General features: G+C 39.7%; 1 long non-coding RNA gene across 4 annotated transcripts in view; it reads right to left on the minus strand.

Moving 5' to 3' along the window:
• LOC307049262 overlaps positions 1-25,500 on the minus strand; it is a 116,247-nt gene that overhangs the window by 58,664 nt on the left and 32,083 nt on the right. For 2 of the 4 annotated variants that reach the window (XR_013810745.1, XR_013810746.1), the window contains exon 6: positions 21,789-21,937. This is a non-coding gene — a long non-coding RNA (uncharacterized lncRNA). Of the gene's footprint in view, positions 1-16,755; positions 16,886-21,788; positions 21,938-23,503; positions 23,609-25,500 lie in introns of those variants that run through there. The other 2 variants (XR_013810747.1, XR_013810748.1) reach the window with 2 other exon arrangements.

Consider the following 25,500-nt stretch of genomic DNA (forward strand, 5'->3'; position numbering starts at 1 on the left):
AACAGCCCAGATTCAAAGGTAAGTAAAATCACTCTAGACTCAGGAACCAATTACACTTTCTAGAAATGAAACAAAATATAGTATATATACCTATAAAGATAATTGGCTATAACTTCCTAAACTGTGAATTGTCATAAAAATGACATCTGTCCTGTATCATTCAGAAATCGGTATTAAAATCAGGAGCATTATAAAATAATGGAATGTCTAGCCCTATTAATATACTGATATTAATATCAATTGATAGACTTTTCAAAAACTTTATAATTCATTTATTCAAAGAAATATACCTTAGAACATTGGCTAAAGAGTTGGGTTTTTAAATCTGTAACAACTAGAACTTTCTTAAAAATAGTTTTAAATCCAAATGACATACTTTTATAAAAACTAAACACTTTCTTAATTAAGTATATACCAAAAGTATCAATGATTTAACTGTTGCTTCTGTATATAGTTTTTCCAAACATGAGCACCACCATGACCATTACCATTACAACTACAGCATTCTTTTTTTTTTTAATTTATTCATTTATTTATTTTTATTTGGCTGCACTGGGTCTTCACTGCTGCACTCGGGCTTTCTCTAGTTGCAGCGAGCAGGGGCTACTCTTCATTGCAGTACGCAGGCTTCTCACTGTGGTGGTTTCTCTTGTTGCAGAGCACGGGCTCTAGGCATATGGGCTTCAGTAGTTGTGGCACGTGGGCTCAGTAGTTGTGGCTCGTGGGCTCTAGAGCACAGGCTCAGAAGTTGTGGTGCATGGGCTTAGCTACTCTGCAGCATGTGGGATCGTCCCAGACCAGGCCTTGAACCCATGTTCCCTGCATTGGCAGGCAGATTCTTAACCACTGCACCACCAGGGAAGTCCCACAGCATTCTTTTTAAAACTTGCTTTACATCCAGAATTTCACACTTTGATTTTTCAGTAGGATATTTAAATTCCACTATTAATCATGAGTTACTTTAGAAGCTATGATAAAATTGAAAACTGATTAATGTCATGTAACAATTTCATTTAAAAAATAAACTGTAGTCACTTTTGAGAAAGCAAATTTCAGGCAGTAAAGCTACCTGAAATCAACTTTTGGAAGAGGTAGTAATTTACGTAAAACTAGGGAAGTGACGACTATCTTAAGGCAACTGCTAAATTTTTGATCTCTTAGAATAGACTCTTTGGGTAAGTTGAGAAACTCTCCAAGGTGAGTTGTCTGCTTCAGGTAACTATTTTCCTAATGTACACATAGCAACAGCTATCATATGTAGATTTCCCAAAATGAAATGGAAAACAGTCACTGTTTCCTTTGTCCTACCCAAGCCCGTGAGGCAGACTGTGATCAGATAAGTTATTTCTGTAATTGCCAAACACTTTTGATTTCCAGTAAGGAAATGACTGAGGGAACTAGTAACAGAAATACAAAGCATTATAACACACCAGGAAAGTATTAGTTAAGCTTCTTGGCCTGGCAGACGCCAATACAAAATCAAAGCAGGCAATCCTCTGAAGAAATCAACTCTAGTCATTCCTATCTATAAGTAAATCCAAATCAAATTAATAAGGGCATTTACTCCAAGTAAAGTAGCTCTAATTTTTCATTTTGTGACACGACACTTAAAAGGCAATACAATGGGTAAGACTTCCTTAAATTGTGAATTAGGTGAAATTATTTTGACGACTCCTATTTCATTTTCTGTCACATATCATATCTTTCATTCTTGGAAAAGTAATTGCTTTAAAAAAAAGTCAAGCAACACTTAAAAAAAAAAACAGAGAAGAAGGCCTTCAAGGTGTTTATCAGAGCCACTGAAAAAGTTCTAATTAAAAACATTCAATTACAGCATTCATAGAAGGATCATGAAAACAGTTCCTCAAGGCAATCACCCCCCTTCTCCTAGAATGTTTTACTCTCAAAGAGCTCTCAACTCGTCTCCACTAGGCCAAAGCTAGTTGGTTAAACAACAAACAAACAAACAAACGACTCCTTCCAGGAGTCATTACATTTCCATAACAGACCCTTGAATGGGAAGGTCGATTTAAAGAAACAGATCTCATGTCTGGCATGTAGGCACTGTGAGAGAACAATGAGTTAGGTGTCTTTTCTGAGCAGAGGGCGTTGCTCAGTACCTCCTCCAGTCACACAACGTGGGTGACTCTCTAATTCATCAGCTCCCTAACCTGGCTGACACAGGACCTACTCTGGTGAGGTCTGCTTTTGCTTTGGACCTATTTGTCACTTCATTCTCACTCAAGGAAGAAAAGCTTCAGAGTTTTTACTTTTTCTGAGATAGAATATAAACAAAAGGAGACAGGAAGGAGGAACCCAGAAACAGCTGGTGGTCGAAATGAGATGGTGGAACATGCTGTAAAAACAAAACAAACCGTTAAATTGGAATGACAATATCCCACAGATAAAACTCCCACTGGTGCTCCAGTAAACAAAAGCCACACCAGGCACTGTGTCACCAGCATGTTACCAGACGCTCAGTTTTCATCTCATCACATTTCAAGGAAAAATAAAAGTCAGTATGGAAATCCTACTAGTTTGCTTCATTGAAATACTTTTGTCAGCCAACTCTGCTGTAATAAATCTGTTCTACAAAATAATATCTTTCTACCATCACCATACATACTTGCATTACTCTTCTTTCACAAAGTCTATCCCACTGACATTCTTCTTAAGGATTGCATCAAATGAAACACGTTGATCTAAGGTTTTGTTTATGTAACTCATAGGTTAAAAAATGTCAGCATTTAAAGTATATGAAGTATACGAAAGCACCAGATGAGGTCTAAAAATGGCTCTTTCCTGCCAGCTTACTTGCTGGGTCATATGACTTTCATCAGCTTTTAAGTGAGTTGGATACCACCTAACCTTACACACAGGATATCTGAGGATGAATGATCAAATCTGAAACTGCTTTAAATCCTGAAGGATAGCCTCGTACTCAGTAAAAATCAGTTTGGATGGGTTTTTTTTTCTTTGTTTTATGAATTAAATGAAGGGCAAACTCAAGGGTTTTTTTTACTTCTTTCTTACCAAATATGGCAAAGTCACTCATAACAAAGCTAAAATGTGAAAATATGCCTATCCACCACGGCCTTTAATGGTCATAGATATTTGTTGAATGATCCTGGGATGAAATTTCAAAGACAAGGGTTGTGGTAGGACCTGGCCCCGCCCACCAATGGGCCAGCACCAGCCATGAGACCCCACCCGGGGCTGCACACCAAGCTGGATGGGATCCAACCCTGCCCACCAGTGGGCATGCAGCCACTGCACAAGGGAGGGCCTGGCAGTCAACTGAGCCAGGGGCCAGCCTCACCTACCAGCACACCCGTAGTAGTCAGTCCCACCGCAACAGAAGGACCTGTGCAGTCCACACAGGGGGCACCCCTAGAGTGTACAGCTCTGGTGACAAGAGGGGAGTGTGCTGCTGAGCCCCACAGGACATCTCCTACATAAGGTCATTTCTCCAAGATTGGGACATGTAACTGACTGACCTAACACACAGAAATAAACACACAGAATTAGGCAAAATGAGGAGAGAGAAATAGGTTCCAAAGAAAGGAGCAAGACAAAACCCCAGAAGAAGAACTATGTGAAGTGGAGGTAAGCAATCTACCTGATAAAGAGTCTGGGGTAATGATCATCAAGATGCTCAACAAACTCGGAGAAGAATGGATGAACAAAGTGAAAAGTTTAACAAAGAGTTAGAAAATGTAAAGAAGAACCAAACAGAGCTGAAGAAAACAATAACTGATATAAAAAATACACTAGAAGGAATCAACAGTAGACTGATACAGAGGAACAGATAAGTGAACCAGAAGACAGAGTAGTGGAAATCACCCAAGCTGAACAGAAAAAAGAAAAAAGAATTTTTTAAAATGAGGATAGTTTCAGACACCTGTGAGACAATGTCAAGCCTACTAAAATTCACGTTTTGGGGATCCCAGCAGGAAGAGACAGAAAAAAGGGCAGAAGAAATTTATTATTATTTAAAGAGATAATAGCTTAAAACGTCCCCAATCTGGGGAAGGAAACAGACATCCAAGTCCAAGAGGAACAAAGAGTCCCAAACAAGATGAATCCAAAGTGGTCCATACCAAGACACATTATAACTAAAATGGCAAAAATTAAAGAGAAAGATAAAATCTTAAAAGCAGCAAAAGCACTAGTTACGTACAAGGGAACTTCCACAAGACTGCTAGCTGACTTTTCAGCAGAAATTTTGCAGGCCAGAAGGGAGTAGCACAATATATTCAAAGTGATGAAAGGGAAAAAACTACAACCAACAGTACTCTACCCAGCAAGGCTATCATTCAGATCTGAAGAAGAGATAAAGAGTTTTACAAACAAGCATAATCTATAAGAGTAGGGAACTTTAACACTCCATTTACATCAATGAACACATCATCCAGACAGAAAATCAGGAAGGAAACACTGGTCTTAAATGACGCATTAGACCAACTAATTTTATATATATATATAAAACATTCAATTCAAAAGCAGTAAAATACATTCTTTTCAAGTGCAAATGGAATACTCTCCAGGATAGATCATTTGTGAGGCCACAAAACAAGTCTTAACAAATTTAAGAATATTGAAATCTCATAAAGCATCTTTTCCAACCAGAACAATAAGAGATTAGAAATCAACTACAAGAAACAAATTGCAAAAAACACAAACACATGGAGTCTAAACAATATGCTACAAACCAACCAATGGGTCAATGAAAAAATCAAAGAGGAAATTTAAAAATATCTTTAGAAAAATGAAAATGAAACAGTGTTCTAAAATCTATGGGATGTAGGGCAAGTAGCTCTAAGAGGGAGGTTTATAGCAATACAAGCCTACCTCGGGAAACAAGAAGAGTCTCAAATAAATAACCTTATATCTAAAGGAACTAAAAAAAAAAAAAAACAACCAAAATCCAAAGTCAGTAGAAGGAAAGAACTAATAAAGATCAGAGCAGAACTAAATGAAACAGAGACTACAAAAACAAAAGATCAATGACACTAAAAACTACTTCTTAGAAAAAAATCTAAAAAATTGATAAACCTTTAGCTAGACTCAAGAATAAAAGAACACAGAGAGGGCCCAAATAAATAAAGTCAGAAATGAAAAAGGAAACCTTACAATCAATACCAGAAATACAAAGGAGCATAAGAGATTACTATGAACCATAATACTCCAATAAAATGGACAACTAAAGGAAATGGACAAATTCTTAAAAATGGGCAATCTTCCAAGACTGAATCAGGAACAGACCAATTACCCTAATGAAATTTAATCAGTTAAAAAAAAAACAAACTCCCACCAAAAAACGTCCAGGACTAGAGAGTTTCACAGGTGAATTCCAACAAACATTTAAAAAGGAGTTAACATCTATTCTTCCTCAACTATTCCAAAAAAATTGAAGAGGAAGGAATACTTCCATACTCATTCTATGAGGCCAGGATCACCCTGATACCAAAACCAGACAAAGATATCACAAAAAAGAAAATTATAGGCCAATATCACTGATGAACATAGATGCAAAAATTCTTAACAAAATATTAGCAAACTGAATTCAATAACACATTAAAAGAATGATACACCGTGATCAAGATCACTTTATCTGCAAATCAATCAATGCGATACACCACATTAAATAACTGAAGAAAAAATCATATTATCATCTCAAAAGATGCAAAAAAAGCTTTTAACAAAATTCAACCCACGTATGGTAAAAACTCTCAACAAAATGGGTATAGAAGAAACATACCTCAACATAATAAAATGAAAATGCAGCCTACTGAATAGGAGAAAATACTTGCATATGATATATTCGATAAGGGGTTAATACCCAAAATAGACAAAAACTCATACAACTCAACATCAAAAAACCCAATTGAAAAATGAGCAGAGGACCTGAACAGACATTTTTCCAAAGAAGACATACAAATGTCCAACAGACACATGATAAGATGCTCAACATCACTAATCACAAGGGAAATGCAAATCAAAACCACAATGAGATATTACTTCACACGTGTCTGAACAGCTGGCTGTCTATTATTTAAAAAACAAGTGACAAGTGCTGAGAGGATGTGGAGAAAAGGGAACCCTCATACACTGTTGGTGAGACTGTAAATTAGTAGAGCCACTACAAAAAACAATGTGGAGAGTCCTAAAACAATTGAAAATACAACTACTATATTATTCACCAATTTCACTTCTGGGTATTTACCTGAAGAAAACAAAAACACTAATTCAAAAAGATACATGCACTCCTATATTCACTGCAGCATTATTTACACTAGCCAAGATCTGGAAGCAACTTAAGTGTCCATCAATGGATGAATGGATAAAGAAGATATGAGACAGACACACATAATGGAATATTACTCAGCCATAAAAAGGAAGGAAATCTTAACATTTGCAATAACATGGATGGACTTAGAGGGTATTATGCTAAATAAAATAAGTCAGACAAAGAAAGACAAATACCGTATGATTTCACTCATACGTGGAATCTAAAAAACAAAATAAATGAACAAACATTATAAAACAGAAACAGACTCATAGACACAGAGAACAAACTGGTAGTTGCCAGAGGGGAGGGTGTGAGGGATAAATGAAGTATTTGAGGAAGATTAAGAGGTTACAGACTTCCAGCTATCAAATAAGTCACTGAATGTAATGTACAGCATAAGAAATATACTCAATAGGGCTTCCCTGGTGGCACAGTGGTTGAGAGTCCGTCTGCCGATGCAGGGGGCACGGGTTCGTGCCCCGGTCCGGGAAGATCCCACATGCCGCGGAGCGGCTGGGCCCATGAGCCATGGCCGCTGAGCCTGTGTGTCTGGAGCCTGTGCTCCGCAACGGGAGAAGCCACAGTGGTGAGAGGCCCGCGCACAGCAAAAAAAAAAGAAAAAAAAAAGAAATATACTCAATAATATTGTAATAACTTTGGTGACAGATGTTAACTAGACTTATCATGATCATTTTGTAATCTATAAAAATATTGCATCACGGGCTCCCCTGGTGGCAGAGTGGTTGAGAGTCTGCCTGCCGATGCAGGGGACGCGGGTTCGTGCCCTGGTCCAGGAGGATCCCACGTGCCGCGGAGTGGCTGGGCCCGTGAGCCATGACCGCTGAGCCTGCGCGTCCAGAGCCTGTGCTCCGCAATGGGAGAGGCCACAACAGTGAGAGGCCCGCGTACCGCAAAAAAAAAAAAAAAAGTATTCACGTAAATTTATGAAATTTATCCTTTGACAACAAACTTCCAAAAATAAAATCCATGATGGTAGTTAGAATAGCTGACCTGTTTAGAAGCGTGTTTAGATTTCCTAAACCATAAATCACAGTCATGTCTCTGCTGTGTCTCATTCCATTTCAGATAGATGTACAGGGGCTCTTTGACTTTCAATGGAAAATATGATAGTTGCCCTACTTTTACCTAAGAAACTAAACATGCCTGGCCTACTGAGGTCTCTAAGTAGAGGAGAATAACACAATGGTAAATAGAAATACTTAGTGAGTCACCTGTGTGCCTAGTCTTGAAAAAAATGTCTTCAGCATTACATCACTCTGAACACAAGCCAGGTATCATCAGATCTCATTAATTAGATAAGCAGACCAAATTAAATTTCATAATACTTAACTCAAGGTGATTTTAGGGTATACCAAAGATTCCAATGTATAGTTTATATCTTTTGAAATATTTAAAAAAATAAACTAATGGAAGTTTTTAGTTTTAAAATTCCAGAACTCTTAAAAATTTCAAATCCAAAACCTAATACAAGCTTCCATGTATAGCATTTCAGATTTTAAAATATATTCTTTTTGATTGTGATTAACAATAAATATTAAAGTATGGCATATATGTCCTTCTTCAGACATCATACTGAGATAAATGAATAATTTGGGGTCTTGGTAGAAATTCCTCTATTATTCTAAAATAAAAGTTCAGTAGTAGATTACAGAATTATGGATCCTCTCTGACCTGGATTCATTATTTTCTTTTCCTTCAGTATAGATATGGCTCAGGACCAAATCTAAAAATTTATATGAAGCATATCTAAATATAGATATAGGAAAGCATTTATCCTCTTTTACCGATGAGAACAGCTTTCAGCTCCAGTGCCCAGTCTTGCAGCTGGGAATTACAACACTGAAAGTTAGAACTGGCAAGAGACAAAACCGTGGAAGAAATAGTTTGGGGTTTGGGGTGTTTTTTAATACCTCCAATTCCACGCATCAGCCTCCTGAAACAACAAGGCTACATTTTACAGTATCTTAGATCTTTAATGCAGAGAGCCTTGTGTTCAGGAAGCACACTTCTGCCTTTCTTTCAATCAGTCCTAGTTATCAAATTCTCTGTAAATTAACTGAAGTCAATCTGATGAATTAAATAATACTCACAAGATTCAAATGAGTGATGATAACATACGTTATCAATACACCTTGGGAGGGCATGGGGACTGAGGGATCCGTATTTTAATAGGTATGTTTTCAGATGAACTGCTTTAACCATTAGTGAAAGAATTTAAGTGCTGACTCTAAAAGCCAGGAGGGTACTTGGGGAGAGATGCTTTCTAACAGAATCCCCTTGAATCAAATCATTCAGATGACCCAGTCATCCTACCCGTCAGGTCAGCACTGCCTGAGGATAAAGGAACCATAACCCTACCCGCCGACTGAGCACTAGGTAAAGGGTCATCACCAACTCCTCGACTCCAGGAACCTCTGTATACATAGCTTAATGGTCTGCATGGGACGGACCTCTGTTCCTATTCAGTTCAGTTCCACAGCCATTTACTAAGCAGCCAAGAGCAGTAAATAAAGCACCACGCGAGCTAATTCGGGGCAGCAGTTCTCGGCCTGGCTACCTAGTGACACGATGACCTGCTGCTGCCAACTGGGGGAAAGGAGAGGAGTTGTGATGAATACAGAAGGCACGGCTCATCCCTGGGAAGTTATTTAAGTTCTTCTTCATCTGGATGGCCAAAATCTCAGGAAATCCCCAGCATGGCTTGTGCGTGAACATGCAGTACCATGAACAAAGGTTAAGCCCCACCCATGGGCAGGGTAAGCAGTCAGTCCATCCTCTCCTGAGGCCACAGCAGCTACTGCTCCTGGCTGCCCCTCCACCACCAGCCCACAAGTGTGTCCTTGAACTGCAAGAGGAATTTTGGAAGAGGCTTTGCAGAACAGCTGTAACCTGGTGGAGGTCACCTCAACGGCTCTAATCTTAAAATAGCTGAGTAAAATAAAATATTACTAGATTAAAAACTTCTTGAGTGCAACGACTATATTTTATAATCCATTGTGACATTCAGCATAACCCCTGATGTCTAATGTTCATTGAGCAAATAAGTGAAAACCTGAAGAGACTGGAAAAGGAGGACTTGTTGAGAGCAGTAATGCTAACTGGATTGTGAATTTTAAACTGGTTTAGCATCCAGATCTTTTATGCAACTGAAATCTTTTAAGATCAAAGGGTAAAACAGAGAAAGAGCAAGTGTGGAAAAAAGATGAGCCAGGAACTTCTGGCCCCTCTCCTCCCATCCCACTCACCTCTACTGGTGGCCCTGAGGCATCCCCTGAAACCTTCAGGATTGCTCAGAGCACAGGTTAAACACAAGCACACCAAACCTCCAATTCGCTAACTGCAAGGATAACATTTAACCTGGTTTATCATTGCAATTCTAGCACGTGCCACAGGTTTTGGCAAACAGTAAGTACGCGGTAAACATGAATGAATGAACGAATGAATGAGCATAGGATTATAACATTTAATGAAATGTAGGATTAGAACATTTAAATAAACTGCTCAAGGAAATGGAGTAAAGTTTTAAAAGACTCAATAGTGACCAACTTACTCATCCTAAGATTCGTATATAATTGCCTTTAAAAATTTTTTAAGTCTAAACAAAAAAAAATCCTCAAAATATATTCAGAGAAATTTTATTTTACTGTAGTAAATATAATATTCATTGGTGAGGGTCTTCAAGTACAGAAAACTAATTAATTAATTAATTAATTAAGAAACAAACTCCATTTTTCAGAAGGCGCTATTCCATTGTGCTTGAGTAGAATGAACAATTCACCTCTAAACTCGCTCATGCTCACTGTTACCTTGAAATTGAGCTGTGCATTATTTACTATCCTTTCAGGGAATTATCCTTCCCTGGTCACTGGCCACAGCTGCTGAAGTGAGTGATTCTTTCCTCAGGTTCCTGATCTAGCTTTGCTCCAATTTCACGCTGCCTTTATGCTACTCAAAACTCATCTTCAAGTTACAGCTTACAGGATGTTTTCCCCCAACCCAGAGCATTATACTCATGTTTCAATCACAAACACAGGTATACTTGCCTGAAGGTTCCTCAAATGCAGATCCCTCCCAGAAGCTTATCAGGGGCATTTCTTAATTAGAACAACACACACTGGTTGCTAAAAGACAAAGAAGTGTATAATGCTTGCTGACAAACTGCATTGAATTTATAAAGCAAATTTATCCAAAAACAAAAAACAACTCTGTTCTTCCCTGCAGTCAAATGAATGTTTTCTACAGCAAGCTATACATTCAAAAATCTTTTGACAGGGGAGCCTTTTGTACATTTCCAATTTCTGGAAATAATGCAAAAGTGGTTCCAAAAGTTTAATTAAATTTATGCATACAGAAGTACTCAGTTATAAGACCAATACTGTTTATACTGATCAAGTTCAATGAAAATACTAACAGACTAAAATATGTTGAGACCTGGGAGCAGACTGGGAAGGTAGAAAAAACTGAGTCCTATTAGAGAATATCTTGTCTATAACTCAAGGTTTCCATCAGTCATTATTAGCTTTCACTTGATTTTAGAAATTCCATGAAAGAGATTATGTAAACCATTGGACTTAGGTCTACAATTTTGCCATATGTTCCAAATCATAAGGATATTCTAAGATTGATACACTCGGTTCAAAAGTTTAAAATTCCAGGAATTCAAAGATTCACTTTGTCCCCTCTCTTGAAGGATGGGTACTGGTAACTCAAACAACTTCTAAGGTTAGCTCAAGAAATATATCTGCAAAAACTTGAGCATAATTGATACTCAAACCCTGTGACTCATCTCTAAAACTGCGGTTTTGTTTCCACTGGAAAGCTCTGAAATTCTCCAAAACCTATCATTTATTTGAGTCAGAACCATTCAAGCAATGGAGGAAAATTCAGCTTTTAGCATCTGGTCTATCCACACACTCAATTTTAGCTTAAATACCTGTACTTCCTTGAACAAATTAGGACCACTCATTTTTCTCTGTTCTCAGAATTTCAATATGCTCAGATTTCTGGTCATAACATACAAAGGTACAACTTGAGATGCACTCATATGCATCAAATTGGTTCTCTCAAAATCTTGTAACTGATTAAAAAAAAAAACTTGATCTAAAAAAAGCAGCTCAATGAATATCTTCAATAACTTTCCATCCCCTGCCCATCCAGCACCACATTCTACTTCAACTTCTTCCAAATATGCCATAACCAGGAGTCCCCAACCTTTGAGGCACCAGGGACCAGTTTCGTGGAAGGCAACTTTTTCCCTGGAGGCGGGGAAATTGTTCACGGATTGCTCCGGCGGTAATGCCAGCAATGGGAAGTGGCAGATGAAGCTTCACTCGCTCGCCTGCCGTTCATCTCCTGCTGTGCAGCAGCCAGGTTTCTAACAGGCAGCAGACCTCTGTGGACCCCTGTCATAAACTACTTAAGGGCTAAGGGGAAGAGAACAAAAGAGAGTTTCAAACTTGATCACTTTCTCCATCTGTGCTATTAACCTGGCTTGCAATGTTTATTGCATAAACTCTGTTAGTGTATAACACAATGAAAGATGTGCACAGAAATAATTGTTAAAGACAATTATTAAATAAATGATTAATTTTTTTCTTTTCCTTGCAGATGCCCTGTGACAAATGAACTCAGTTTTTATTGATTCTAAGGTGATGGGCATTTTCTGTCTCTTGATCTTGGTTGTAGTTACAATGTTTAAGTTACATCTGTAACAGGTGACAAGGCATACAGTTAAGATGTGAATTTTTTACCATATGTTCATTACCCCACTGTAAGAATACGTTCAAATAGAGCAGCCAGTTCTTCTCAAAATTAACCTGGGTCTCAGTTGTCACATGTGTAAACTAGTGATAATAATGCTGCCTTCATCTCATGGCTGTATAATTTATGTAACCATGTGAAGAGCTATTTTCTGTACAATAAAATTTTTCTTTGCAAAAAAATAATAATAACGCCAGGCACCACTGAATTTAAGAAACAAAGGTTAAGAGCATTTTGGTTATTTCCAATTGTTTGGAAATCTCTGCAGAGCTGTCGTTTCCTTCCTGCCTCTTTTCTCCTGGCCCTGGTAACGCATATTGCTCCAACCCGCTCCAGTACCTATTCAGCCAAGCAGAGCCTGGCCTGACCCCTGTAGTACCCTTGGGATTTGAGGCTGCTCTGCTGTAGTGCTGATGCCAGACTCTGAATACTGCGCAGGGCACCAGGAACCTTTTTTGCCTTTTCAGAAAGCAGGCATTGACTTTCTAAGCCTACTCTTAATGGAAAACCCCTTTACCCAAAGGTTTGTGTCTAAATGATTCTCTGGGTCTTTCTCCTTGTATTCTCATTCCTTTGTCCAAAAGAGAAAGAGAATGAAATCTAAGTAGAAGGCTACCCTGGTGACAAAGCTTCTTCCCTTTATTTTGAGATTGGGAACCAGAACCGTGAAAGCAATTTTGTGTTGAATGCTGAAGATTGTTTTAGGCTTTAATATAGAGGTTTGCCATCACATTCTGATGAGCACTATTAATGACTTTTTTTCCGTAAGAAAACAAGTCCTCATTCCCTCAGCAAAGCTTAAACAAAAACTTACATATAACAGAACAAGATTTAAGGAGAAATATGCAGCTATTTCTTCATGGAGTGCAAACATTTTAAGCCATATCAGTTTATAGGATAGCTGCTACTCTTAAGCACTCTCCTTTGAGCAAGAAAAGTCACACTACAAGAAAAGTCTTTATAGAACAACTTCCGCACCGGATGCTTTAACAATATTTTCAACATGGTTTTCCTAATCGTCAGTTTAATTTCACGAACTGGTTTTGTAGCACACTGCCAGACACCATCACAATTTTCAGCAAATACACTGATCCACTCTTGAAGCTGCAGCCAGAGAGCCAATAATCCTTTTGCATAAATATATCAGTCTTATCAAACAGGAACTTTTAAGATCATTTAAAGCAGCTTATTTCCTAACATATGGCATATTCAAAGTATCATTAAAAGCTATTTAAATTAGTTTTATTTCCTCAGCTATTGATTCTATGGATAGGAAATGGTATGAGTCATGTATGAATTAAACATAAATATTAGGTAATATTTACTGAGTCCCTACTATGCCATACAGTATGCTCAAGTTAACTCATTCAATCCTCAGAAAAGTGCTATAGATATATATTATTATTATTAGCCCTGTTCTACAGACGAGGAAAATTAGACTCAGAGAGGTTAAGTAACTTGCCCAAAGTTACACAGTCATTTTCATGCAGGAAGTATGGCTCCAGAGCACACACTCTTAACTCCATGATATGCAGTACAACTAACTCACCCACCACTTACTTACACACAACTCAGCAAGATAGCTTCTTGACAGGTAAGTAGCAAATTTAAAAGGGAGGAAAACATTCACGTTCTGGCTTCCATTTTTTTTTTTTTTTTGCGGTACGCGGGCCTCTCACTGTTGTGGCCTCTCCCGTTGCGGAGCACAGGCTCCGGATGCACAGGCTCAGCGGCCATGGCTCACAGGCCCAGCCGCTCCGCGGCATGTGGGAGCTTCCCGGACCGGGACACGAACCCGTGTCCCCTGCATCAGCAGGCGGACTCTCAACCGCTGCGCCACCAGGGACGCCCGTCTCCCATTTTTTTATCAATACTTCCTATCGTTTCCTGGGCGACCCCCATGCACCTGGCACTGTGTCAGAAGCTGAACAAACAGGAAAGGAGACAGACACAATTCCTGTCCTCAAGGAGCTTATTTCTAGTAGGAGCGGGAAGGGACAGAGAATAAAACTTTAAACAAGATAGACTCAGAGTCCATTACACGCTGTGAAGGAAAACTGGATAATATGACAGCGAGTACCTCTGACACAAGAAGAGGGTACTTTGAGTAGAACGGTCAGGAAGGGCCTCTCTGAGGAGATGGCATCAGAGTATAAAAAAGTCTTTAGAAGGCAATTAGCAGAAACCAGCTACACAGAGTTGAGAGATGAGGATTCGGGCAGAGGAAATAACAAATGACAAAGGCCTTGAGACAGGAAAGCCCTTAACTTTCACGGAGCACTGAAAAGAAAGAACAGGTGGCCCAGGTGACTGAAATCCAGTGGGCAAGGGTATGAGTGGAAGAGGCTGAAGTGAGGCAGAAAGGCAAGCTCGGACACCGCCATGCAGGCGAGTACAGGTTTTCTTCTAAGCACAATGGGAGACCCCCGGAGGGTTTCAGACAGGGTGCCGCTGACCAGGCTGGCTTACTTGTGGACTCAGCAGAGGCACAAGCAGCAGCCACAGGCAGAAGCAGGGAGAAGAGTGAACAGCTTGTTCTAATAATCTAAGTGAGGGGGGAGGATGGCGTGAGTTACAGTGACACAAGCAGAGAAGAAAGGGAGTCAACAGTTCTTGAGAACTGTTTTGGATGTGTGTTGACAAGACTTTGGGCTAAAAGCAAGTGAATGGATGGTGGTGACGTTTACGGTGGTGACGTTACGGTGTGAGTTACAGTGACACAAGCGGAGAAGAAAGGGAGTCAACAGTTCTTGAGAACTGTTTTGGATGTGTGTTGACAAGACTTTGGGCTAAAAGCAAGTGAATGGATGGTGGTGACGTTTACGGCGATGGAGGAGATGCAGAAAGGAAACAGACGGGCGTGGCGGTGCGGAGGTGGGGAGGTTGGGGAGAAGAGATTCAATATGCTGGTTTTGGAAGCTCTATTCATATCCAAAGAGAGATGGTTTACATAAATTTTAAATTCTTTCTTCAGCCCTTCAGCATGGTGCTGATGCAGTGCGTGAGCTCAACAAATATCTCCAGTTACAGCACAGACAAACCCTGCAGTGACAGTTAAGGTTGAGAGAAGTTCCGTCTCGCGAGAATGTAACTGTTTCAAGACTTTTGAAACCCTTTGGATGATCCGGAAGGCTGAAATGTTTATATAAGAGAAAAGAACTAACCTCCTGTGTGTTCTAACCACTCGTGGATGGGCCTCTGGAGCTGATGACCCACGACACGGCACCTCCTTCTCTCCTGGACACTGTTTCAGAACTGCCGCCTCTCCCCACACTTCTAACACGCCTTCCTAGACGCGCTCTCGGCCAGCAACCTTGCTTCCTGCTTCAGAACAACCCACCTGTGTCTGTGCCCACCTGTCCTTCCTTCTCACCGGTGAGCATCTAGAAAGGTCTGCACTCCCGGCAGAGGTAACCGAGATCCCCTCTCCTGCAGCTGCCTGGGGACTGGGCCCAGCATCTCTCCTCTCTCCTTGATCAGCAGTCCTTCCTTTCATACCGGACCTCTGGGTCTTTCACATCACACACCAACACTGTTATTCTTCATTGCCTAAAAACAAGGGTTTTGATCCCCGCTCTTTCTGCCACCTACGGTCCTAATTCTTTGCTCCTCTTTGCAGCAAACTCCTGAAAACTGTCTATATTCGTCATCTCATTTTCCCACCTCTCACCTCTCTTTCTGTCTTAAATCCATGACTGACTTCATCCCCACCACTCCTCTAAAAACAATTCTACTCAACGTCGCCAGTAACCCAGTCGTTTAACCCACCTGGCATCTCTCAGTCCTCATGTTACGTAACACAAATGATGACTCTCTCCTCCTTGGAATATTTTATTTCCCTTGGCTTCCGGGACACCAACCCTCTGGACTTCCTCCTCCTTGACGGCCAGACTTTCTCAAGTTCCTTCGTGCATTCCTCCTCTTCTCTCCGACCTCTCAGCCTCAGAACATCTCCTTATCTTTACTCACTCCCTCAGTGATGTTTTTGAATACTAGCCACATGCTGTCAACTCCCAAATATTTATCTCCCTCCCAAGCCTCTTTCCAGACTTTTATATCCAACATCTTCACCCGTATATCTAAAAGGTGTCTCAAATCTAACACAGCCAACCGTGAGCATCACCTGCAAACCCTCATCCCTACAGATGGCAACTCTGTCCTTCCAGTTGCTCCAGCCAAAAATATGGCGCCACCCTTGATGCCTGTCTTCCTCTCGTACTCCATGCCCAATCCACTGTTGTCTTTTTCTGACAGCCTAGAGAAGCTAAGTGACTTGCCCAAGGTTCCTCAGCTAGCAAGTGACTGCTGAGATTCAAATCCAGTTCTCTCCAGCACTAGATAGAGCCTAGCTTGACTATTAGCCTGAAAAGGAGTCATCCAACTAACCACTAGAATAGACAAGGAATATATATGGTGTATGCAAATATTCCAAAGATTCTCTGTGTGGTAACTCTACACTAATATATTGTCTACAATACATGACACTTTCACAGCTGGTAGAAGAAATCCGTTCCACAGTTTTGTAAGCACACTGATGGAAGGACAATTGATCGAATACTTACTAGGGACTTCTTCTGCTCTCTGTGTTTAGATCAAATCACCAGACACAAAACCTTCCTTAACACATTTGCCCAGAATTCAGATGAGCAGGTTTTCCAGTGCCCTTACCAGAAATAACTGTCAAAGACATCCTCTGATCCTCCTTACTCTGACTCGCTCTCTTTTCACATGGCTTTCTGAGTTTGGCAATCGTCAACAGATTTACAGAGCTGCAGGAAGATGCCGATGACCCCATTTCATTCTTCCTTCCCTCTGTAATTATGGAACACAAGCATTATCAGATTGTCTCAAAGATGTTATCTGTCTAAACTGTTTTGATTGTTTGCCCCCAATGTTTTTGTTCCACATACTCTACATGATGTCAGGACCTATCATTTTCAGAAGAGGGCTTGGAGAAGCCACTTAGTTCACTGGGCATAAACATTGTTTACAAGCACTATAATGGGTCAGTTCCTTTAACAGAGATGCTTCCAGAGTCCTCGGTGGCCTCCCTAAAGTTTTTGCAGCGTTTTCGTTTTAAATCCCAGTATGCAGCTTTTTGATCCTTTAGGCTTTCAGGAGACAGTGGTCTATATCTTTCAGGGATGGCAGTGGGGATATTGGGAGAATAAGTTTAAAGACCAGTCATTTTCATGACTCAGAATTCTTTCTCATATGATAAATTGCAAATAGTAGCAATATTTATGTTATGGTTTTTAAATAATCTAACAATTTCTCCATTCCCCCACTAAGAGAAACTGTCATCTCTACTTTTTCCTTATGCTTTCAACTTGCTCATGCACCCCTGGGAACAATACTTCACTGTTAAAGCCACATGGGTCTGGCTGCTAGGTTTTACTTTCCTACGTGTGGAAGGAGTCAGCGCCAATAAATCCTTAAAGCTGCTGCTAAAAGAAAATCAGTCATAAGAACTTCAATCTATGCACACTCTCCTCTTAAGCTCTCCCATCACTGGTTGCACTCAATAGTACCTGCTGCCAGGGTCACCATCAGTTATGAACAATACATAAAACACAGGATAAACTCTTACCAAAAACTTGGATTAAGGACATGAACTGGCCCAAATATTTCAGGGTACGTTTATTAAACATTAAGTGTGTAGGCAATCAGAACTGTTAAATAATCTGCGGCTATCCAGCCAATACACCTAAAACACTGTCTTTATCCATCCACAGGACCACATTGAAAACTGCGGAGTGCTGGCTGCTTCACGTTTCAAGTCGCAAACCTTCCATCCTCATCGAGGTCCTTAGTGGAAGCATCTCTGTCATTCATTCCTCCCCCAGGCTTGCTCACACTGAAGCTCGGAGCCAGGCAAAGAACTTCCTCTGAATCACTCCAGCATAAGTGCTATTGACGTGCAACCCTGTGAGAAGCTACAGGCCATGCAGAAGCCATTAGCCACTTCTCATCTTGGCAATCCTATTCGAGAGGAGGCTGCTTCCCCCTGCCACAATCTCCTTTTCTATTTTTCCTTATGGCACATTTCTGAGACGGTCCTTGAGAACTCCTCTTTAGTATATCTTTATATTTCAGTCTGTTATATACCAAGATGCTTTTGCTCATCAAATTCTAAATGGGTCATGGTAAGTATAATGTCTAACAGCAGTGACAAATATGGAAGAAAGTTTTGGTGAGTCTATAGTCTAATGACCATGGAGATTCCAATTTTATAAAATACAGAAAAACAGAGAATTCCTAAAGAAAAGTACTTAAGGAAATAGAATGAACAGAACAGAGAATCTAAATTAATATTGTGGAGTAACAGATAAAGTTTAGAACTGGACTAAAGTCACCCAACACCACAGACCTCAGAATGTGGGACTCAAAGTCCACTGGAGAAAGGTCAGTTCAGATGTGCACAGAGTTTAAGACCACAACTGCTTTTTTTTTTTTTTTTCCCACGGTACGCGGGCCTCTCACTGTTGTGGCTTCTCCCGTCGCGGAGCACAGACTCCGGATGCGCAGGCTCAGCGGCCGTGGCTCATGGGCCCAGCCGCTCCGCAACATGTGGGACCTTCCCGGACCGGGGCACGAACCCGTGTCCCCTGCATCGGCAGGCGGACTCTCAGCCACTGCGCCACCAGGGAAGCCCCCAACTGCTTTTTATTATATTTTGATGTTTGACATTATTAGAACACCTCTCATCACTGAAGTGCTCTTGATAAAGAGTTCAGGTGTTTCAACTTGTGACTTAGGCTCAATGGAAGACCTAGATTCTCATAAGGAGAAGCTGGCTGTAGGTAGCAAACGGATCTGACACAGCTAATACAGCATGTGGACATGCCTTGGGATTAATGACTGAGACTGTAACAATAAAACAAATGCTGTAATGTTGGGGAGCCAGAGCACAGGGACTTGGGGCAAACAAAGCTGGGCCTAAGCCTAGGCACAGAGTTTGCTTTTCCCTACATTCTGAGAAGCTACTGTCTGATCAGAAGAGATATCACTGCTGCTGTAAATAAGGATGGCATCTAATCTCCTGTTTTCACGGCAACGCCAAACGGCAGTGACTGCACATTCTCCAAGAAGAGAAACTCTGTTAGTTGCAACAAGAATCTCATTTCTGTACCAAAGCATAAATCATTGAAAACCTAGTCAAACCATGCTTCCATAACAGCAATTTAAATCTCCAATTACAGAAAGAATTGTATAAGCATAAAAAAAGACCCTCTAAATAAAAAGATAACAGCTACTGCTTAAAATTTCTTCTTATAGGAGGAACTATTATTTACACTCGTAGCAAAAGGATGAAATTTCCAAAATTAAAAGTCAAATGGAAGGATAATTGTCATCTTACCTACAAATAATACTTTCTTGTACCTGTTGTCATGATCATATGTTAATCTGTAGACAATGTATAAATATCAAATCATAAATCAACTTCCTTATTTGGAAAAAAAAATACTAAGAGAAACTATACTAAGAGTAGTGATTTTTCCGGGATTTTCTAACTGGGTAGAAGGACAGGACAAATTCTAAGGCACTGCTAATTTTCAAATCTATGCATTAGGCACAAACTTATTAACTTACGTATGCCGTGCATTCGTTTCTTAGAAGTCTTTCCCCAACCGAAGGCCTTCCCTTACTTTGAGACAGAAGCATTTCCTACTTTGCCCACTGGTTACAAGATCCCTTGTAACACCATGCATCACTACTAGGCCCAGTAGTAGCTACAGGAAATGTCACAGAATTTTCTAATATAGGGTGACCTAAATACTCAATTATTAATATGCAGTAGCTATTTGCTACATGGGACAGTACTTGGCCTGTTGGCCCAGGTCTCAGTGTTTAGATTCAGTAGCATCAATGTAACGTGCAAATGCAAAGTACTTCCAACTGTCACATGCTCCCTCCTCCACACCCACTTTCTAACTTGAGGTCCCTGATATTGACATCAATTCACACAGACTGTGCAAAAAGGGTTACTTTTTATTCCCCCTTAAAAGAATGCTGAAGTGACACATATATATCAACTTATATATATCATAACACATATATATGAGGAGGTGGATACATGCTCAAGGTCATGAAGAGTATTTATGGCCACAGATGCTGCCCATAGAGCTGAATGTAAATCGTCAACAAAACGTACTAAAGAGACTCCAGCCCTGCACAGATACACATTATGATTATTATTTATATTTATACTGTATATTTTATATATATTATTTAATATGGTAAAAACTACCCATGAAGTCTGATGGACACAACCTTAACCAAACGATCAAGGTTACGATCACCGGATTTAAGCCACACTGATGTCATGCGGCCCCTGATATAGTGCAATGAGAAGAACACCTCACCTTAGGTGTTTTTTGCAAAAATCCATAATCCTAGTGTAATCATAAGAAAACATCAGACAAACCTAAAATGAGGGACCCTTTACAAAGTGCCAAACCAGAACTCTTTAAACTTTGTCTTGAGGTCACGAATGGCAAGGAAAGACTAAGGAGCTGTCACAGACTGGAGAAGGCTCAGGAGACCACGGTTAATGCACTATGTTAGCCTGGGCTGGATACTGACAGCAAAAGGACATACGTGGGAAAACTGGTAAAATCCAGATGAAGTCTGTACTTTAGTTAATAACACTGTACTAGTGTTAATTATTCCTTTGTTTTGACAAAAGGCACTGTGATGGGGTAAGATGTTAACACTAGGTGATACCGGATGAGGAACACACAGAAACTTTCTTCTATCTTTGTAACCTTTCTGAAAATCTAAAATTTTCCCCCCCAAAAAAATTACTTAAAAAAATATTATTAACATATGACTAAATGTTACCAAATGCCAGCCACAGTGACCAAGAAATAATATGTATGTTAATCTCCTGAAATTCACACAAGAAAATGTTGCAAATCTGGTACCTAAGACTTAAGATTCTTCTCTCCTTCCTTATAACAGCTGGATGTAATTAACGATAACCACCTGTATTCCAGCAACCTATCTTTAAATTCTAATAACTTAGCTAAAATTAAGCATATTCCAAGCAGAATAAAATAAAAAATGAAAAATTCCCAAATTTCTTAAAACCCCAACTGACTGCCTGGTTTCTTAATCTTTCAACGTATTTTATAAAATAAAAGGGCTACTTTTAATTTTTCTTTAAATGTTCCCTTTTTGCTCATCTAATAAAACCAATCTTTCCTTTTAGTTTTCTTATATAAATTTTAATGAAGCATCAAATTTGACAAGGCACATTTCACTTACAAGAACTATTTATCTGGCATACAAACTGAATGTTTAATATTTTTGTCTTACAGTATGATGCCACTTTTGTTAAAAGGGTGTGTGTTTGAGTCTAGAGATAGTAGTCTGGAGAGACACACGTCAACAGCGGTATGACAGACAGCAAGCTGACCTCCAAAGGTCCACACTCTCCTTCTCTAGGGTAAAGTTGCTGCCAGAAAGTGATGATCTAATTTCCAAGCCCCCTTTCTTCTAAGTGAAGCTACGTTACTAGTTGGGGGCCATATAATGTGAATGTGTATCATCTCTAGGCCAAAGAGTTTAATCATGTGCTTCCTCCACACTCTCTTTGCTTTGCATGATAATCTTGAAGGCATACTCTACAGCAAAGTAATTCTTTGAAAGCAAAGTTATAAACCAGTAAGAAAACTAACACATTATTAAGTTTATATTAAATATCACTCACCTATGTCTGTGTAAGGATAGGCTATCCACTTCAATATGTCTTGCACATGATGTTCTACACATATATCTTTGTATATTTATTGAATACAATCGTGTATAAATGGACCCACGCAATTCAAACCCATGTTGTTCAAGGGAAAACTGTAAGTCCTGAATGGAGAAAAAAAGAACAAATTACTTAATCTTTCAATCCCAATAATCTTCCTCTTACGTCTTGTGACTTTGAAAAAGTTACCTCTTCCTACCACATAAAAAATGTTTTCCTCTTTAGGATAAAGTTATCTGGAAATGCTAATAAGTATTCTGCTATGTTTTAGATCCAGTATCACAAATACAGTATCCCAGGGCAGATGTACACGTCATTTTAAAAATATTACCTAGATGCATGACAACCAAGTCAAAAGGATGTAAAGATTCCAGCAGATGTGATAACTTAGAAAAACTAAAAGTCATAGAAACAATGAGCACCTTTAACCTGGGGATATTCATTATTTTGTTTATATGTCCACAGCATACTCTAAAAACAATCATATATTAAAACGAAAGCAAAACCAACAAATAAAACTATGCCTTTGACCCCACAAATATTTCATTGTTTTATGCCTTTATCTCAGTCATAACGACATAACAGCCGTGGCACAGACGTGCAATTCTCCCCTAATATCTACACGCTTCTTCACGATTCTGGTCCTGCTAGAGACAGGTATGCTATATTACTAGCTTTGACCAAAAATTGTGAGAAGTAATGTGTGTCACTGCCAGGCTGAGGCAGTGAAAAATCCCAGAGGGATACTGCAGATTTTCATCCCCTGCTTCAGTGAATGGAAAACTAGTGTTGAGATGACAGAATCAAGATGCAACCTTGAATCACTGCTTAAAGTGAGCTGCCTTGGAGACCTGGCAGGCACACTGAAGGCTTTTATATAATAACACACTGAGATTTCTGAGTTGGTTTGTTACTGAGGCATAGCCCAGCCTGCCTAACACAGCACCTCCCAACTTTCTCCCTCCTTTGAATTCCATAGCATTTCAATCCATTTACTACAAAGGTACTTACCTCTAAGTAAGCTTTGGGCACTTTGTTATTTAAGTTATTAAGCTTTGTTATTTAAACAAAGTCTTTGCTTAGTCTAACTCAAAGACTTTCAGTGAGACAAGTATATTCTTGAGACCTCTCATTCATTGCCTTACAGAAAACATGGTATAAAAGAATGAATCTTAAAAAAATAACTGCACAGGGGCTTCCCTGGTGGCGCAATGGTTGAGAGTCCGCCTGCCAATGCAGGGGACACGGGTTCGTGCCCTGGACGGGAAGATCCCACATGCCACGGAGTGGCTGAGCCCGTGAGCCATGGCCGCTGAGCCTGAGCATCCGGAGCCTGTGCTCCGCAACGGGAGAGGCCACAACAGTGAGAGGCCCGTATACCACAAAAAAACAAAAAACAAAAAAACTGCACATCACAGACTAGTATTTAAATTCATGAACATAAAAAAGACATTGACAATGTGCATCTATAGGAAACAAAACAGAAATGAGAGAACTGACTAATTGTATCTATTTTTTCTCTGTCAGCCATAGTGAAGAGGTCTAAATGTCATTTGCTCATTTACGGTGATACATATCAGAAGTACCAGACATCAGTTTCTTTGCATTAAAAAAAAGTGGTAAGATAAAAATATCTTAGATGTACATATTAAAAGCAACAGCACTCACTGCCAAGAAGGACTGCGGATAAGGCAAAATCTTCTCAATTATAATCAGTAGAACAGGGGAAAATGTTAGTGTAATTTCACCCGGCATCTAAATCCACTGGGGTAAGTCTATAAATACAAACATGTAAGTTAATTACTAAATGACTCACTTAGCTAAACAAGTCAGTATGTTTGGAATCTAAGTTACCCAGCTCTGCACTGGCTCAGTGAAGCTGAAGTGGCTGTAATGGAAGCACACTCAGGTTTCCCAGGACAACCAAAACCAGTGCTTGCCCATCATTTGATGGATTCCTAACAAAATATAAACCCGATTTAAAATCAGGGCCCAGCAAAAATCTATGACACATATATTCAGATGTCCATAAGACTACACTTTCCAGGTCAGCACCATTTCACAACATATATTCCCAAAGATCTAACTACATGCCTCCTTTAGCACACAGAAGGGTTGTTCTTAACCACGTGCATTAGAGCAGTGATTTTTCAGGGATTTCCCGGGTGGTGCAGTGGCTAAGACTCCATGCTTCCAATGTAGGGAACCCGGGTTCGATCCTCAGTCAGGGAACTAGATCCCCCATGCATGCCACAACTAAGAGTTCGCATGCCACAACTAAAGACCCAGCACGACCAAATAAATAAATAAAAAAGAACAGTGATTTTCAGGATGGAGCAGGGAGTGAGACAGTAGAAGGTGAGAGAAGGCGTATTAGAATCACCAAGGGAGGATTTTCAAACCAGGTCACATGCCCGCCCCAGTCACCCTGGGCATCTGACAAGCCCTTAGAGTCTCAGGCCCTGTGGGGTTTGGGGAACAGGCGTACAGGCTGTAGGGGCCTCAAGGATGCTGCTCTATCCTCACACCTTTCCCCATCTGGAACTCCTGAAATGAAGACAGATACACTTCTTTTTCTGTAAGATTTTTTAAAGGTGGACTCCTGAGAGAATAAATTCAAACAAAATACCCAGCAGAACAGTCTCAATGTTCCTGGTGGAGGCTGAACCAAATCTTTCCTGAGCATCTCCTTCACACTTTTCATCATCTCGGAGAAAAAGAGCATGTTCCAACTTTCTCACTTATGCTCACGTTCTAGGAAACAGAATGTCTCACAATACTGAATAGAACTGGAGGGATTATACTAAAATCTCTCAATGATGGCTTCATAGAGTTTTAATGCAAATGTAAAATTTAATAGTATGGTCCAAATATAATGTTCTGTATCCCCCCAAAATTTCTTTTCTTCACAAAATTTTACTCTTTCACTGAAACCAAGATTACTCTACCCGGCAAGGATCTCATTCAGATTCGATGGAGAAATCAAAAGCTTTACAGACAAGCAAAAGCTAAAAGAATTCACCACCACCAAACCAGCTCTACAACAAATGCTAAAGGAACTTCTCTAAGTGGGAAACACAAGAGAAGAAAAGGACCTACAAAAACAAACCCACAACAACTAAGAAAATGGTAACAGGAACATACATATCGATAATTACCTTAAACGTGAATGCATTAAATGCTCCAACCAAAAGACACGGGCTCACTGAATGGATACAAAAACAAGACCCATGTATATGCCGTCTACAAGAGACCCTCTTCAGACCTAGGGACACATACAGACTGAAAGTGAGGGGATGGAAAAAGATATTCCATGCAAATGGAAATCAAAAGAAAGCTGGAGTAGCAATTCTCATATCAGACAAAATAGACTTTAAAATAAAGACTATTACAAAAGACAAAGAAGGACACTACATAATGATCAAGGGATCAATCCAAGAAGAAGATAAAACAATTATAAATATATATGCACCCAACATAGGAGCACCTCAAAACACAGGGCAACTGCTAACAGCTATAAAAGAGGAAATCAACAGTAGCACAATAGTGGGGGACATTAACACCTCACTTACACCAGTGTACAGATCATCCAAACAGAAAATTAATAAGGAAACACAAGCGTCAAATGACACAACAGACCAGATAGATTTAATTGATATTTATAGGA

This window comes from Hyperoodon ampullatus (assembly GCF_949752795.1).
Source record: "Hyperoodon ampullatus genome assembly, chromosome: 2".
Taxonomy (NCBI): Eukaryota; Metazoa; Chordata; class Mammalia; order Artiodactyla; family Ziphiidae; genus Hyperoodon; species Hyperoodon ampullatus.